General features: G+C 45.4%; 1 pseudogene; it reads left to right on the top strand.

Moving 5' to 3' along the window:
- Positions 1-15,089, top strand: part of LOC139226511 (cytochrome P450 2D20-like) — a 34,908-nt pseudogene extending 19,819 nt beyond the window's left edge.
- The last annotated feature ends 1,032 nt before the right edge of the window (positions 15,090-16,121 follow it).

Genomic DNA, 16,121 nt, shown 5'->3' with positions numbered 1-16,121 from the left:
ATGCACAACATCCGCTGTCCATCTACCATACTTGTAAATGAATAACGGAGGAAGTCTTTTCTCTCGTCCGGCCCTCCTATGTACCCCCATCTCTTGTTTTTCCCTGTGCTCCGGGTACGCTTCATCCACACATCGGCCTGGTATTCTATGAACAACTGATACCCTTTCCCCAATATAAACTGGAATTCCCCTCTTTCTTCCTTCATTCCACATGCCTCACATCGTGCCGTAAAATTCCCTACTTTACAACTTTGGCCTAATGGGCATATAAAATTGCCTTGCTGCCTTGCACTATTACTTCTTTCCCATACCATATTTCCCTTCCATATTCTTCCTTCTTTTAGGACCTCTTCCTCCTGCCGGGAGTTCCCTGTCGCTAAAATGATCAGTATACCGAACGTCCATTTATAATTTTTCCAAGAGTCCCTTCCCATCTTCCCTTTCTTGTTTGTTTCTATACCACTCTTGAATTAAGTCGTTACAATAACAACACGTCCACACGATAGTAACAGTGACCCAAATAATAAAGGCCCAAACTGGCACACAAATGAACTCTGACATCTGTTCCTGAACTTTTGGGCAGTACTTTCAAGTCCAAATATTTAATTTAGTACAAGAGCAGGTACAGTTCTTCAGCGAGAAAATGGCCTTTTCCTTAGTCAGGCAATCGTAGTACGTCCTGGTTCAATGCCTTTTCTTTTGGCTGTATTTCGTTGGTAAAATAATATTTACAACGGGTTGCATGCACCCAATTTGGATGCTTTTCCAACTTCAGCGCGGTTCGTGTTGTGAGAATTAGCTGATATGGTCCTTTCCACCTAGGAGAAAAGGATTCTTTGTTTAATGTTTTTACCAACACTTGGTCTCCAGGCCTGAAAGGGTGCATATTTCCTTCCGACGGGGGCACCTGTGTCTGCTTTATTTGTTCATGCAGACTCCTTGCTATTTCACACATGGCCTGAGCATACTTTAGTGATTTTTCATCATTCCAAATTAATGCTATTTTTTCAGCTGCCAGTGGTGGTTTTACGCCAGTAGGCATTGGTCTTCCCAACAAGGCTTCATGTGGTGTCAAACCAGTGTTTCGGTTTTTCTGGTTTCTCATTGTATACAATACCAATGGTAAGGCATCTGGCCACTTTAGTCCAGTCTCCTGACATACCTTGGTAAGGGTAGATTTTATTATCCCATTTACTCTTTCTACCATTCCCGAGGACTGTGGCTGATAAGGCATATGTAACTTCCACTGGAAACCTAACGCTTCTGCAAGATTTTGCACTATTTTTCCGGTGAAGTGTGTTCCCTGTCACTGTTGATTCCCATAGGTATCCCATATCTTGGTACTATTTCTTTAAATAGAATTTTTACTACTATTCGGGCATCGTCTCTCCTAGTGGCGTACGCTTCTACCCACCTTGTGAACATATCTACTATGACTAATAGGTACTTAAGACCTGATACTGGAGGCATGTGGACAAAATCAATTTGCAAATTCTCAAAGGGCATACTTGGCTGGGGTAGATGATCATATTCAGCAGGTGTTTTACCTCTGTTATTTTGTTGACAAATTTGGCATGTTCTAGCAACTTTCTCAATTACTACTGTTATTCCTGGTGCATACCACTGTGCATTAATAGCATGTATCATCCCTCCTTTGCCCATGTGAGCCTGACCGTGTGCTAAGCGAGACAGGGGCAAAAATAGAGATCTAGGGCAAACAGTTCGCCCATCAGGGTGGCACCAGATGTCGTTTCTGAGAAAACAACCCTGGTTTTCCCAAGTTCTTCTTTCTTGCATAGTAACTTGTTGTTGGGCTGTTTTAAGTTGTTGGATGTCAAGTACCTGTGGAGGGGAAACTGAGACTGCTTGAAGGCAGTCTGCCTGTGCCGAAGCGGCCTGTTTGGCTGCTTCGTCAGCCCTCCTATTTCCTACTGATACTTCATCCTCACCGGTTGTGTGAGCTGCACATTTGATAACGGCTACCTTACTTGGCAACTGAATGGCATCTAATAGATTAAGCACCAGTTGAGAGTGCTTAATATGTTTTCCACCAGAGGTGATAAAGCCTCTGTTTTTCCACAGTTGTCCAAAATCATGGACTACACCGAATGCATATCTAGAATCAGTATAGATATTAGCAGTTTGATCTTTAGCTATTATACATGCTCTAGTGAGGGCGAACAATTCAGCAGCCTGAGCCGAGGTTCCGGGAGGCAGGGCGAATGCTTCAACAGTTTCGTGGGGATTTACAATAGCATAGCCTGCCAACAGCAAGTCATCCGACAGCCTGTACGATGATCCATCCGTATAGAGAATAAGATCAGGATTGTCCATGGGCTCTGTGAGCAAATCTGGTCTTGGTAAGGTGGCTATTTCCACCGTTAACAGACAATCATGCTGGTCTGGATCCTCTACTTCTTTAGTAGGAAGAAAGGTGGCTGGGTTCACTACTGGTGCACGTCGAAAGGTATGGTTAGGGTGGGACAGCAGTAATACTTCATAACCTGTTCCTCTTGACGCTGTAAAGTGTTGTGTGGCAGCTGAATTCAAAAGTAATAACACAGCATGGGCTGTAATGACAGTACATGGATAATCCAAAACAATAGGTACCAACTTCTCCACCATGACCGCAGTAGCAGCTACAGCACGTAGACATGCTGGCATTCCCCTACTACTGGAGGCAGCAAAACCGAATAATAAGCAACTGGTCTATTTCCCCCACCATGTTCTTGGGTTAGTACTGCGGTTGCGAATCCTTCTTTCTCGTTCACATACATCTGAAAAGGTTTACCATAATTTGGAAGTCCCAATGCCGGAGCATTAGTAATGGCTTTCTTTAACTGTTTTAAATGCCTCCTCTCTCTCTGGGGTCCACTCCACCTTGGGTGGGGCATCATTTAGGGCAGCTGATCTTAGGACCGCATCCCATTCTCGATAATCGGGGATCCATTGTCTATAGTACCCAACCATCCCCAAAAATGACAAGATATCCTTCTTTGTCTTTGGTATGGTGACACTTTGAATTGTCTGAATTCTTTCTGGTCCTAGCTGCCTCTGCCCTTGAGATATGTGAAAACCCAGGTACTGGACTTGAGTCTGACAAAATTGTAACTTTTGTAACGACACTCGGTGCCCTCTTTCACATAGGTGCTGTAACAGTTTCAGGGAGTCTTGCATGCACCTGTATCCGTGGCTAGAAGCCACAAGCAAATCGTCCGCATACTGCAACAGCACAGACTGGTCCGATAATGAACAGTCTTCAAGGTCCCTTTTTACGGCTGCTGCATATACTGCGGGGCTTTCGGTGTATCCTTGGGGCAATCTGGTCCATGTGTACTGCTGCTTCTTGTGAGTGAAAGCAAACAGATACTGACTTTCTTGATTTAACGGGATGGAGAAAAAAGCTGAACACAGGTCTATCACAGTAAAGACAGTTGCTGTTGGTGGTATAGCAGATAGTATAATGTTGGTGTCCGGTACCACAGAGGTGATAGGGACTACTATCTTATTAAAAGCTCTCAGATCTTGCACAAATCTTCATTCAATTGGCCTATTAACCTTTGGTATGGGCAGTATCGGAGTGTTACACGGGCTCTGTGTCTTTTTTAAAACTCCTTGTTACAACAATGCAGAAATGACTGGCTCTATCCCATTTTCTGCCTCTGGAGGCAGTCTGTACTGCCTAATGCTTGGTAACACGGCGTTCTTTATCAATTGTAGCCGATGGGGTACTGCAGAATGAACTTGCCCAACATGATTCTTATGCTTTGCCCAAAGTTCAGAAGATACTTGATTCAATGCCATTGGCAGCTTAGGGCTTGGTTGTTCCGGGAGTTGCTGTTTTTCAAAAGTGGAGGCATGATTTTTACCTTTCCACTGGAGAATCCCCCTGTTGTGGGTGATAAAGTCTATCTGAACATTTTGCAGTTTTATTACTGCCCAAGGTTGGTAGCCTTGTTGCTGTTTTTCTTTTTCTATTCCTACAATCATCGAACCCATATCTTTAGGTTTCGCTGGCGGTTTTACAGCCAATGTCAGATGGAGTATCGAGTTCGCTTCTCTATACCACTGCTACTGTAAGGGTGTCAAGTCAATGGCTACCCCCAATCCTTCGGGTCCAAAATAAATGCGGGGCGTAGCCTCTATTATTTCTTCTTTGTTCAAAAAGGATTGTACCAGACACTGGTAAGTTTCAGCTCTTTGGCGAGTGTACCAGGCTGTACAGTGAAGCTGAACTGCCTCAAAGCTTGTCAAAATTATATACATCAATTCTTCAGTATTGGGATCGATTTTAGCTTTTAAATTTTGTATAACTTCATGTATCAAAGGGGAGTAGAAATTGCCATTCAATTGCCAACAATAGAGGGCAGCCTTTTCTTTGTTATCCTCCCTTTTCTCTTCTTTAATCCCATTAAAGAACTGATGAATTTTATTTGGAGGGAGCTCCATGTACATTCCTTCCTTTGTGCAATAAATTGTGGCTCCTAGTTTGCACAAAGTCTGTCTTCCCAATAAAGGGAGAGGTGTTGTTTTAGAGACTATCAAAGTCTCATCATTAACTGGTTGTCCTTCAATTATCAATTTGGTAGGTTCAGATAAAAATTCTTTCATGGGGATACTGGCCACACCCATACTTAAGACGGTGGTGTTGCTTACAGGTAATCCCACAGAGGATGGTACAGAAGACATAGTAGCACCGGTATCCACCAGGAACTTCACATAAGTGTCTCCTACTTTTACGATTGCCAAAGGGTTTTCTTCTATGTCTGCTGATAGGCGGAGGGCTGCCGCCTGTACCACTAAGCCTCCGGGGCATCCCTATGCTGATTGGTGCGGGTTGGGGTTAGAGAACGAAAACTGAGGGGCCAAGGGAGGTGGAGGTTCGGGGAAACCCCCTTGTAACCCTCCACCCTGTTTCGGGGGGCACCTGCAATCGCGAGCCCAATGCCCTTTTCTTCCGCAATTTCTACACTCATCTTGAGAGCGGTCTCTTTGGGGCCACTGTCCTCTCCCTCTTCCTCGTCCTCGTCCCCCATATCCTCCTCTATTATTCTGCGCTTGTCCTCTTCCTTTTTGCTGATAGTACTGACCTGCTGTTTTAGCCTTGTTTTCCTTATAGGTGAATAGTCCCTCCCTATCCATGTTGGCCAGTACTGTGATCGTTTCTTTCCAACTTTTTCCTTGCCAGTCCAAGACCTTAATTTTGTATGTTCTTGCTTGTTGCGGCAACATGCAATTTAGCAAGGTTTGTACTGCCAAAGGTTCATTTTGATCCATCGGGATTCCTGCATGTTCGTCCCAACTATTTTTCCATCTAACTGCAAAATCTATCATTGATTCTTCTGCTTTCTGCAGACAGCGTGTGACTTCCCCTATATCCCCATGCTTTTTAGCTCCTTTTTAATATGGCATCCTTGCCCCTGTGTTGCAACCAATGTTCCCGGGACTCATTTCCTTCTTCCTCATTGTCTTCCCGCCAATCCCCATTTTCGCCGGCGGGTATAGGGAACATGTCTTTCACCCCCTGCCAAGAGAACCCATATGCTGCCAGCAGTAATAATTTCACATCTCCGGGGAGGGGGTTATATATGGTACAGGTTTGCTCAAGCCAGTTGTGAAAGGCTACTTGCTTCTTAACAGGGTTAGGGGCGGCTGATATCATATCCCGAGCCTCCCCCGGTGTCCAGGGCTTTAGAACAGCAGTTGTTCCGATCATTACACGGGGGGCCTGTAACGGGGGGATAGTGGTGGAATCAGCCTGCCTCACAGTGGTCCTGGTACTCATTCCTGGGTTAGGGGGGGTGTCGTTATTCTCGATTCCTCCATCCGCCCCCCCCTTCTCCATTTTCATCTTCTGGTGGGTCTTGTGGGTGGGCTCGTCGCCTGGAGGCCTGAACTAGCTAGGCGGCCACTATTTCTATAATTTCCTGCCAATCATCCGGTTTGGTGGTTGGAAGATGGGGATATAAGCCGACAGGGGAAGCGGTCATAACCGGGGCACTCGGGGCTGTAAGAGGGAGGGGGCTTCTCCTTGCCCTCCTCCTTTTTCTTTTTATTTTTCGGGGGCTGGTGTCTTTTTGCCACCTCTGTCCATTTTTTAAAACAATTCTCCATAGTCTTTATCCCAAGTGGGGTCCCCTACCCCATCTTTGGTGGTCTGTTTCCATTCCTCAATTAAGGACAATTTAAAACTTCCTCCATATGGCCAATCCCCATCAGACCAGCCGTACAAATCGCTACTAAACGTTACTGCGTATCTGTCGTCTCCTGTTTCTTTAATTACAGTGTCCGCCGGCGAGCCGGGCGGCACAATAGGATCTCCTACCTTCTCTCGTTGCTTTGCTACCTTACCGATTCTTTTCTCAGTTTTAGGATGTACTTTCATTCTTTCAGTTGAGAGGTCGTCCTTCTTTTCTTTTCTAGGAGCTGGGCGCGAGCGCCCTGCTCGACTAGAGCCGTTTCCCATTCTTCCGGGTGCAACGTCTTTTCTGAAATGAGAGTTAGGACAATCCTACAAAATATACAATAATTTACAGAGCGCTCACCGGTGTTCTCTTTTCTGCTCAGCTCGGGGTCTCCTTTTGCCTTTTTGTTATTTTAGCTTCTTTGCGGTAGCTACCTTAAATTATGCCTCACCCTTCAGGGGATCTCGGCGGCCCGTCCCCCTTTTTGCTAGGACGGCCTAGGCACCTTCCTCCTTTCAGCTAGGAGGGTCCTTAAAATTCCTCTTTTCTCTTTAAAAGTTAAATTTAGTTCTTTTGGATCTCGTTTTTTTTTTTTAAGAGATCCTGCCTAACTACGCCAGAATCTGTCGAGGAAATATTTAGCTTAAATTAACTCAGGCGGAGACTTTCAGAATTGCACTTCGAGAGAATTTTATTAAAAAATAGCGCGATATCTCGGAGAGCCTGCTTGGACCGTACCAAGGCAGAAGACTCTGCTCTACAAGCAAATTGTCCCTATCTTTATACAGAAATAGAATACAGAAAGAGAAAAGGAATCTTATTCATTAATTCCGTGAGTACAAAGGTCGTCTCGGGAGGCACACACTCTATCTGTCCTTGCATAATTTCTCCCTGTTCACAGTCTGATAAGCAGAATATCAGGAGACTCCCTTTTAATACCAGATAGTCATTTAATTACATTTCTAAGTTTCAAGGCTAAAAAGTGTGGGTGTTGTTCTAGTCCTATTATTTCTTCAAATATAGCAAAAACAGAATTTAACCCTTCCCTTTACCATAAGCCATAGATTCATAGATTCTTTCTTCCACAAAATTATAACAGGAAGACCCATGTCGCTGCCAGGAACTATCGATTTACGGAAAACTGATGTTCACTTAATGAGTGACACTTTGTTATCATACTGTCAGAACTTAACCAATGCTATTAGTTCTGTTTCCCGACAGGTATCGGCAGCTTGGGGTAATCCACCCGAAGGAGGACACGACATCATCCCGAGAGTCTGGGTGTATGTGAAAAAGTTGCATAAAGAACCTTTGGGTTCCAAGTGGGAGGGACCTTATCAAGTGTTATTGACCACCCAGGCAGCTGTTAAAGTCCAAGGAAAGAAAGCCTGGATCCACGCTTCACACGTTAAACAAGCACCCGTAACTGAAGCTGAAATCTAATAAGGACAATTACTTTTTCGAAAATGTATACATTTACTGTATTATTGATTGTAGGTATTCTAGGCATAGGCTTACTTCTTACTAGCCGACCCTCTGCACCAAAGGGAAATAGTAGAGTACGAAGGGAATTACATGTAAATTGTTTGTTTATGTTGATTAAATGTTGTTGCGACCAGGCGGCTGTAGCTGCTGTCCCGCAGGTGAGATACCTTGCAGGTCCCAGCAGACCATCTGTACGTGGTATGTTATGCTTATGGAAAGGTGGTTTACAGGTTGAATTAAGATATTGATTTGGATTAAATTGGAATAAGGTTAATTAACCTACTAAAACCAGACTTCCATTGTGGCCACAATGGAACTCGGGTTGGTGTAAATTTGTGTGGAAGCTACTAGTCTGGACATGTGGCGAAACACATCAACAAATTTTAGAAGGAAACTCTATTAACATGTATGAAATTATTTTGTAGAATGTTTAACCAGTGATACCTGATGTTTTATGATTCAGTTTTTGAAAGAATCAAAGGGGGGATTGATAGAGAATTCAAACAGGCTCATTGAGACAGACTGTGAAAATTCACAGACCCCCAAGACAAGGCTGCTACATGCAGTTCGGCATGTTGCATTAACTCATCAATCAACTTGACATTTTCGGACCTTGGGTAGCGAGCCAATAAAATGTTAAAAGACTTTCAATTGAGCCAGTAAGGTCAAAGAAGGCGAGTTCTTTTCTGTAAATTGATCCAGGTATAAAATACAGCCATTTTGACCATGTGTCTCAGTAAGACAAAGAAACTGGCAATCAGCCAGCAGTTTGTTGCTCTCTGCCAAGATTAAAAAGTTAAAACTACCATCGGAGTTCGTACTTCATTGGAAATCAAGAGATCTAACAATAAAAGCTGCACTTTTATTGCATGCACCCCTAATTTCCTGTTTGATGCCCTCCTCAACATCACTACTACTGTTTAGAGGTCTGTACACAACTCCCACTAATGTTTTTTGCCCTTTGGTGTTCTGCAGCTCTACCCATTTGGATTCCACATCATCCAAGCTAATGTCCTTCCTAACTATTGCATTAATCTACTCTTTAACCAGCAATGCTACCCTGCCTCCTTTTCCTTTTATTTTATCCTTCCTGAATGTTGAATACCCTTGGATGTTGAGTTCCCAGCTCTGATCATCCTGGAGCCACGTCTCTGTAATCCCAATCACATCATATCTGTTAACATCTATTTGCACAGTTAATTCCTCCACCTTATTACGGATACTCCTTGCATTAAAACACAAAGCCATCAGGCTGTTTTTTTTAACACCCTTTGTCCTTTTAGAATTATGATGTAGTGTGGCCCTTTTTGTTTCTTGCCTTTATTTACTCGGCCTTCCACTATTGCTTTTCACCTTTCTACCATCTGTTTCTGACTCCATATTACTTCGCCCTATCTATCTGCATAGGTTCCCATCCCCCTGCCATATTAGTTTAAACATTCCCGAACTGCATTAGCAAATGTTACCCCTAGGTCATCAGTTCTAGTCCTGCCCAAGTGCAGACCGTCCCTTTTGTACAGGTCCCACTTCCCCCAGAACTGGTTCCAATGTCCCAGGAATTTGAATCCCTCCCTCTTGCACCACTGCTCAAGCCACGTATTTATTCTAACTATCTTGCTCCCTCTACTCTGATTAGCACATGGCACTGGTAGTAATCCAGAGATTACAAACCTTGAGGTCCTGCTTTTTAATTTAACTCCTAGCTCCTTAATTCAGCTTGTAGGACCTCTTTCTGCTTCTTACCTATATCGTTGGTACCTACATGTACCACGACAACTGGCTGTTCACCCTCCCTCTCCATGAATGTATAATGGAATGTATAGTCCCCTGGGGCACTAACGGGAGGGGTAAACGACCCGCATTTCTCCCCTCGGAGTCTATTCTGAGGGCAGTAATTCTACAGCATCGAGAAATATTTTCCTCGGTTTGGTAATTCTAGTGGAACAATAGATGTTATACTTATACTTATATCTACTTTTTCATTGAATATATAAAACATTAAAATATTCCCTGAATCACAGTAAAGGCAGTAAAGCCAAACCAATATAGGTGTCTAAGGATTATGCTTACAAACAAACTCATTGGAATTCAATGAGGATTAATAGAGATCGTGACTGACATAGTTGATATTATTTGCTAAGATACCATATTTAGATGACAGGGGAAATAATTCCTCTTTGTGTTGGCTTCATTGTAAATATAATGGGATGAATTTCTGTGTTCACCATTTTCAGCAAAATCAGAGAAGTGTAAAAGAATACATTTAATTTCAAACCCTGTGTTTCTTGCAGCTGTTGAATGCCTTCCCCTTTATTCGTCACTTCCCGGGTCCACACAGTAAGATATTCAAAAACCATGAGAAAACCATACGCTTTTTACAGGAAATAGTCACGGAGCACAAAGAATTATGGGATCCAAATGAGCCCAGGGACTTCATTGATGCTTTCATTGCAGAGCAGGAGAAGGTATGTAATTTATTTGCTACATGGGTTCTTTGCAGAAGAATTCATAGCAACACATTATTATTAAGAACTAGTTGGTTTATTAACAAAGGTTTAACAATCACACTACACATTAGCAGTTCATCCACTCGGCTCACAACTGCATACCTCATCGTGGATGACCTAGATTCAATTGAGTGGGGTTTTATTGAGTCTTGCGAACATCACATGACTGGCTAAGCCATTCACAATGCAACAGTTTTACAACTATTTTAATGGAACTTTAAGCCAAGTTTCCCCTTTTGTAAGGGCACCAAAACCCACAAATTAACAAATAAACTTTAAAAGAATGCTTGACAAATCAAATTCACATTTTGTTCCCTGTTGAAATTATGCACTCCAGTCCCTCCAGTGCCCACCTCTCGCGGAAGACCGCGAGCGTACCGGTGGACACTGCGTGCTCCATCTCCAGGAACACCCAGGCGCGAATGTAGCCACGGAAGAGAGGCAGGCAATCTGGCTGAACGACCCCCTCGACCGACTGCCCACTGCCTGGACCGCTTAATGGCCACCTTGGCCAAGCAACAGCTCTACAAACCTGTGAGCATACTCTCAGGTACATACATATCCTTATAATTTCAGGAGAAACTTCTTCACTCGGAGGGTGGTGAATCTTTGGAATTCTCTTCCCCAGAGGGCTGTGCAGGCTCAGTCTTTGAGTATATTCAAGACAAAGAGTGATAGATTTTTGAATATTAAGGGAATCAAGCGACATGGGACAGTGCAGGAAAGCAGAGTTGAGGCTGAAGGTCAGCCATGGTCTCATTGAATGGCGGAGCAGGCTCGAGGGGCCAAATGGCCCACTCTTGCTCCTATTTCTTATGTTCTTTTGTAACTGGTGTCTGTGTGTCATGGGGACCTGCAGTCAGTGTGTTCAGGTCACAGGCACAATGGACCTAATGGCCTCCATTTGTGTAGTCTCATTCTATGATTTTATCTCTGATTCTATATATTATCACTGATTCCTTTTTTAACTGCATTTTAGATGAAGAACGACCCCAAGACAAGTTTCCTGGAATCCAATTTGATAGGGACGGTTGTTGACCTCTTTGCCGCTGGTACAGAGACCTCCTCCACCACACTGCGCTGGGCCCTGATATTCATGGTGCTCCATCCAGAGCTTCAGTGTAAGTACAGATAGGCCTCCAATACCTGCAGAGTATAGATGCCATTGTGGGAGAGGGGAGGGGGGAGATACGAACATATGAAAAATGATGGACAGGTAAAGACCATTTGGTTCATCGAGGCTGTGCCACACAATTGCGATACCGTGTATATCACAACATATAGACTCCACCCCACCCGAAACCATGTGATCTCCTGGGAGAGGCAAAAAAACTGTTTAAAAAAACCCTGGCCAATTTGGGGGGAAAAAATATCTGGGAAATTCCTCTCCGACCCAGATGTCAGTGTGAACTAAGATGGAGGGGTGTGGATAGAGATCGCCAGTATTAGATGAGAGAACAAAAGAAGAGTACTAGAATTAATTGGGGAGAGGAGAAAAAGTGCATTTGGAAGTAATGTCACAATTGTTAATGTTTTGCCCTGATTGGAATGATCCTATATTCAGTATGACAGGTTTTCAATCCTCTATTTGCTATTCACTAAAACCAAGTATCTGATCACTTGTCTCATTGATGTTTGTGGGATGTTGCTGTGGAAAATGGCTGCAGTATTTCCTGCAGTGATCAAAAATGTATGTTATTGGTTGTGAAACTCTTTGGGACATCTTGAGCTCATGATCGTCCTCATCATCATCAACATAGGCAGTCCCTCAAAACAAGGATGACTTGCTTCCACGCCAAAAAAAGTTGAGTCCACAGGTGTTTCAATGAAGGACCTAATATTCCAGGTCCTGAACTATATCCTGAAGGGTGGAAGATGCCTGTGCGTGAATTTTTTTAATGTGGGGTGACCGTTCCACCCCAGCCACCACACGGGCTGGACAGAGCTAGGTCTTGGTCCAGTGGCAAGGATTAATCAAGACGACTGGAAACCAGCTCTGCTGCACGGACCTAGTGCGAACACATAGCGCAGTGTGGCCTGGCCCGTGCTGCCCCTGGGCCCCTGGACCCGAACTCGCGCCTCCCCTGGGCTGCGATCACATCCCTCTACAGTTTCTCGCCGATTCTTCACCCCGATCCTAAAAAGGAGCGGCGAGCGGCCTCGGGAGCAGCATGGAGGCCCCAACCTGCATGAACATCAGCGGCAGATTGGGGCCATAAAAGCAGCAGCAAGCAGCCTCGGGAGCAGCGTGGAGGCATACTACTTCAGGGAGCAGCACGAGCTGATGCAGGAGGACGACGGCAGCGAAGAGTTGAGCTCATGAAAGGTGCTATATAAATGCAAGTTCTTTCTGTCAACTGATCCTCAGGATTTGTTCTTTTTTTGCTTCTGCAGCTAAAGTCCATGAAGAGATTGACAGAGTGGTTGGGAAGGAGAGGAAGCCAATGTTGGACGACCGGGACAATATGCCGTACACTAATGCTGTTATCCATGAAACCCAACGCTTGGGAAATATTGTTCCTGTTTCACTTTCTCATCAAACATACAGGGCTACGGAGGTCATGGGATACACAATCCCCAAGGTACGGTCTGGAATTAATCTTGGATATGCAGCTTCCCCACCTCCACCCACAAGACCTGTCTGTTTCTGAAAGCACAGCTCGTCCTTTCTCCAGGCATTCATGCGAAATAGGAAGATTGCGAGTTAGCATCACTGCTCTCTATTGCTTAAGGAGTTGAGTTTCTCTAATACAGATACCGTTGCTGGGGTAGATAAGCCTGTATGTCAGTCAGTGAGCAGCTCCTTACAGGAGGAGGCCTTTGTTGCTTTTTCTTATAGTAATAGATCCCCCGTGGCATTGCTCATGGATTGTAGGGAAGGGGTAAATGTGGTGATGAGCAGAGGTTTCTCGGTGTATGGCAGGCGTGATGTAGATGCCATCTGTCTGTGATGGGGAGACAAGCATCTGGAACTAGTTATAAGTTATACTGTCCTCACTCTACAGCGAACAGCCAGAATGCAAGGTAACAAGTAGCGGGCTCCTCCTTATTGCTCTGATGGTCTATTCCAAATACATTCTTGGCTAATGTTTGTCTTTAAATGATTTACAGGGAACAGTCATCATTCCAAACCTTACCTCGTCTTGTTTGATGAAAACGTTTGGTCAACTCCGCATCAGTTCAATCCGGATCACTTCCTCAACGCGGAAGGGAAGTTTGTGAAGCCAGAAGGGTTCCTCCCATTCTCCGCGGGTAATGTAGAATTCAAAGGATCATTATATGTACCAAAATATGCAACTGTGAATTAGTAATGGATGGCTAGCCGCATCTCTATGTAGAGGTGGGGGCCTCAGTCTGCTTCTGGACCTCAAAGAGGATGTATAAAATTCCATAAGTTAAGTCAGCTCTCAAAGCCCCTTATGTTTAACCTAGTTTCTAAGAGTACATTATATATTGATTGAATAAAATTAAGTAAAATAACATTTATTTAACTTTGAAAAAGGTTGGAGGCAACTATAATTCAGTGAGAGTTTAGCTGTAGTTGGATGCGGCCAGAATGGTTATGAAATTTAAGATTGTGAGGAGCAGTTGGTGTTTGATCAGTGTGATCCCGCAGTGACCTTCTGGCCTCTCTCCGGCGGGCACTAACTACTCTTGCTCCTCACCCCGCAGGTCGCCGTGTGTGCTTGGGGGAGCAGCTGGCAAAGACCGAACTCTTCCTGTTCTTCACGTCCATGCTGCGACATTTCACATTTCTTCTCCCGGAAAACGAGCCGAGGCCAAGCTACACGGAAGCCAAATATGGAATTACCCGGAGTCCACTTCCTTATCGGCTGTGTGTTAAAGTCAGATAAGATGTAGAGGGGCTGAGGAGAGTTACACTGTCTGCATTTGAAAACTGATCCACTCACTATTTTTTTTCTGTCCTCTGAATATGTAATTCTAACGCATGCATTTTGTTGTGGAGTGTAGCTTTCACATGAACATGCCTAGTGGTGCACTGGAGCATGGCAACCTTGCTTCTGGGATCTAAAATCTCATCTAGCCAAGACCATTTGCCAGAGAGACATGAGCAGAGTCTCATAAGAGCATAAGAAATAGGAGCAGGAGTCGGTCCTACGGCCCCTCGAGCCTAATCCGCCATTCAGTAAGATCATGGCAGTAACCTTTTGTTCGATAAGGTGCCATACAAAAGGTTACTGCAGAAGATAAAGGTTCGCGGAGTCAGAGGAAATGTATTAGCATGGATAGAGAATTGGCTGGCTAACAGAAAGCAGACAGTCGGGATAAATGGGTCCTTTTCGGGTTGGAAATTGGTGGTTAGTAGTGTGCCACAGGGATCGGTGCTGGGACCACAACTGTTTACAATATACATAGATGACCTGGAAGAGGGGACAGAGTGTAGTGTAACAAAATGTGCAGATGACATAAAGATTAGTGGGAAAGCGGGATGTGTAGAGGACACAGAAGGCTGCAAAGAGATTTAGATAGGTTAAGCGAATGGGCTAAGGTTTGGCAGATGGAATATAATGTTGGAAAGTGTGAGGTCATCCACCTTGGGGAAAAAAAAACAGTAAAAGGGAATATTATTTGAATGGGGAGAAATTACAACATGTTGCGGTGCAGAGGGACCTGGGGGTCCTTGTGCATGAAACTCTTTTAGAGTCTACCTGCAAAACATAAAACATTTATCTGTGCCACCCGACCTGGATGACACACCAGACATTTACAAGGCGCTTTTTTTTTTGTTTTTCTTTTTTTTTGGGCACTAAAATCAAAATTTTTCCCCAATGCCCCCTATAAAAGGGAAGGGGGACACTAAAAGCACCGGCAATTAAAACAAATTAAACTTTAAAATGTAAAATCAAATTAAAATTTGGTTGCCGGGCGTGATGATGCACTCCAGTCCCTCCGGTGCCCACCTCTCGCGGAAGGCCGCGAGCGTACCGGTGGACACCGCGTGCTCCATCTCCAAGGACACCCTGGACCGGATGTAAGAGCGGAAGAGAGGCAGGCAGTCAGGTTGAACGACCCCCTCGACCGCCCGCTGCCTGGACCGGCTGATGGCACCCTTGGCTGTGCCCAGGAGCAGTCCTACGAGGAGGCTTTCGGACCTACCCGCTCCCCTCCGCACAGGGTGCCCAAAGATCAGGAGAGTGGGACTGAAGTGCAGCCAGAATTTCAGGAGCAGCCCCTTCAAATAATAAAACAGGGGCTGCATCCTTGTGCATTCCATAAAAACATGGAACACGGACTCTTCCAGACCGCAGAAATTGCAGGCGGCCTGGGAGTCCGTGAACCGGCTTAAAAATTTGTTGCACGGCACTGCTCCGTGCACCACCCTCCAGGCCAAGTCCCCGATGAATAGTGGGAGGACCCCTGCGTAGAGTGCCCTCCATCGGGGACCCCCGCCTCCTCCAGACGGCAAGATGGTACGCCATGGCGTGTCCAGACGGCCGGCGAGGATGGCAAAGTTGAGAGTGTGCAGGAGCAGCCCGTACAGGAAACCCCTCCACGCGGAACTGAAAGGCACGGAGGGGATTTCCCCGAGGCGGCTCAAGTTGTGAGGCGCCGGCCCCGAGGGAGGTTCCGGGGTTTGGCGCCGATGAGGAATTCCGTCCGGACGGGGGTCAGTTCGGACGGGATCTCCCCACGTGCTTGAGCCTCCTCGATGCACCTAACAGAGTCAGGGCCCAGAGCTGTTTTTAGCGACTCGATGGCATCGGCCGCGTGGCGGACGTTGGCAGAATTTAGGCGCCGCGCCAGCGTGTCTGGCGCCATCCAGCCCGCTCCTCCGCCATCGAGCAGGTCCCTGACCCTGGTCACCTCACCAGCCACAGCCCTCTCTTCCGACCGCCACATAAAACCTCGGTCGTGGAGGTACGGATTCCCGAGCAGCAGCTCCTGCAGGACGGCCGCCACTCCAGCCGGCGGAGAGCTGCGC

The sequence above is a fragment of the Pristiophorus japonicus genome, chromosome 16 (genome assembly GCF_044704955.1).
Source record: "Pristiophorus japonicus isolate sPriJap1 chromosome 16, sPriJap1.hap1, whole genome shotgun sequence".
Lineage (NCBI taxonomy): Eukaryota > Metazoa > Chordata > Chondrichthyes > Pristiophoridae > Pristiophorus > Pristiophorus japonicus.
The sequence above is the reverse complement of the archived record's forward strand: the minus strand, read 5'-3'. Positions and strand labels throughout refer to the sequence as shown.